The following is a 2,500-nucleotide window of genomic DNA, read 5'->3' on the forward strand; positions in this document are numbered from 1 at the left end:
AAGCTTGTAGAGGCGATTCCCATCTAACTTGGTCTATTATCGATGATTTTCTTAGAAGAACAGCGGCAAGTTTGAAAGCATGATTTTTCCAAGAAGGGCGAGGCGCCCCCAGTATTCCAAGGGGAAAGATTTCAACATATAAAGAAATTTCCATTCTTCCTGTTCCCGCGGCAGACGTATGCTCGGTTGAAGCTGGATTTAGAAAGAGTCGGGCACTTATGTTTACTAAACGAAGAGGGTAGTACCTTTTCTAAGTTCCTCGAATGGAGGACAAGGACAGATGAATCCCAATGGTATCGAACTGTCTTCTATGATTGCCTTCACATAACTTGAGTAGACAACAGCTGGAAGGAAGTCCCTTTTGCAACATATAGGCGCTTGATAGCTTATTTACTATGAACCATCATTCCTTTCTTTCGGCCTTATTCCACAAAACCAGATTCGACCCTTTAATGCTCTTTTCTGGAGAGCTTACCATTTTCCTTTCTAGGAATTTCATGGTGGAGTTTTCTTTCATTTAGGGGAAATAGATTATACCCGCTCACTTCAGCTGCGGGTCAGCTCTCATGGTGGGTAGGTGAGCCAACCATATAGTGGTGGGCCCTAAATATTTTCTCTCTCTAAAGTGGGGGTCAACCAAACGCTATCCATTCTAGCCAGTCTCCTTTGGTCTTTAGGGCTTCAGGCTCTCAAGTCGGGAATCCAATTCGAAAGAAAGCCCTATTCATTCTAGGGGGTGCAAGCTGGAATGGCATAAAGTCACGATAGCTGCCTTGCCTGAATTATTCATTCAGCCCGTACGCTTCTATTGGCTACTGGAATAGGGTTACGCGAGCTGTAGGCTATCGGGGAGAGGAGACTTATTAAATCCCTCTTAAGTAGAAGAAGCGACTTTCACTACCGGGAAAGACTTTGACGCTGCTTGACTATCTACGTACCAATATCCGAAAAGGGGGTACATAAGCTATTCAGTATCCCCAACGTCAAAGCATATAGATCGATTCTATTTGCAGTTGTACCCAGCGGTAAACCAGTAACTTATTACCACGATCTTACAGAATGCCCTCTTCTTTGCAATAGCAATAATAGGCTGTTCCGGTCCCTTTACTAGTTAGCGCTCCATGGATCCTTGTCCTTTTTTACCTAATTCAATTCCCGGTTTGTTTCGCATCTTTCGATGAGAAGGAAGATCTGATAGCTAGAGACAACAGATATGATCGAAGAGTTAAGCCAGTTAAGGTATCCCACCTCGAGAAAGAGTAAGCTCACTACGAGAATCACCTGTTAGGAATTTAGCTAGGTCCCTCTAAAGACATTTGCTATCTCACGAAAGCTTGGATTGGGACTCCTTCTACTTGTTCCTTTCTTGCGGCGGGTCCCCTTTTGAGGAAGGCTCCGATTAGTCCATATTGGTGGGCCTGAAGCTTGAGCCTGACCTCTCAGTCGTGATAACAGCTCTTTTCTGTGCTGAAACAATATCCCAAAAGAAGGCTGAGATTTTAGATCCTTCACTGAAACCAAAAGCCGATTCCTTGTATCGTACTTCAGCTCAAGAAAAAACAAGCTTACCTCTCACAGTCAGTGCAGTCAGCCAGTCCAAAGCTGACTAAATGGTCCGTTGGAATCAAACTCACAATGGGAAGTGTCCAATACTTGGAGTACCTATGGACTTGGGAGCTATACTCGCTTCAAGAGCAACCCGGATCGATCACACGAAAAAAGCAGTAAACCCACTCTATCATTTCTCTATCGCGGGAAAGCACTCAACTGACGAGGAGATTGAATCCGCGGGATATGAATTTATAAGTTTACCAGAAAGAAAGTTCCTAATCTCTGCCATTGCAAAACCCCGACAATTCTATTTGTCTCAATCCTCCATCATATTGATTAAGTTGAGTTAAGGAAGGCAATCTCCAGGAAAAGACAAATTTTAGGGAGATTGCTTCTCTTAGTTATCGTACCCTTGTGTCTTTCATTTAACAAAAGACTGTCTGTTGACTCTTCCGGTCGCCTAACCCTCTTTCGAATTGGACTCGGTAGACCCAACGTGGTTCTGGACAAAGCTTGTCCTTCTTACAAAGCAGCTAAATCAAGCTAAGCCCATCGGCCCGGGACCCGCGCTAAGCCTCAGGGGCACAAGTTTTTTTTAAGTCTTTTCTCACGGAAGTTCATTTGTTCGGTTGCGAAACGCTATCAAGCTGGTGGGACTGGAACTCAACCTTAAAATTCCCTTCCCAAGCTACGCAGCGAACGAATTTGTAGCTCCTTCTGCCCTTTTCTAGTCTAAGCTCACATTCTAGGGATTCCAGCGAAAAGAAGTAGTAGCTCCTGCGATAGAAGTTGTTGGTGCTCTTACCTTAGTAGCTGCTTTTGTGGCACTCTTCTGGGTCTCCCGAAAAAAGCTAGTGTAGCAGCCGTACCTGCAGTTCCTGCTGAAGCTCTTTCCACTGCTGCCGCAAAACCCGCTGCTTCTTCTAGCGAAACTTGTTGCAGCTCCTCT

This window comes from Andrographis paniculata, unplaced genomic scaffold (assembly GCF_009805555.1).
Source record: "Andrographis paniculata isolate CXL003 unplaced genomic scaffold, ASM980555v1 Contig142END, whole genome shotgun sequence".
Taxonomy (NCBI): Eukaryota; Viridiplantae; Streptophyta; class Magnoliopsida; order Lamiales; family Acanthaceae; genus Andrographis; species Andrographis paniculata.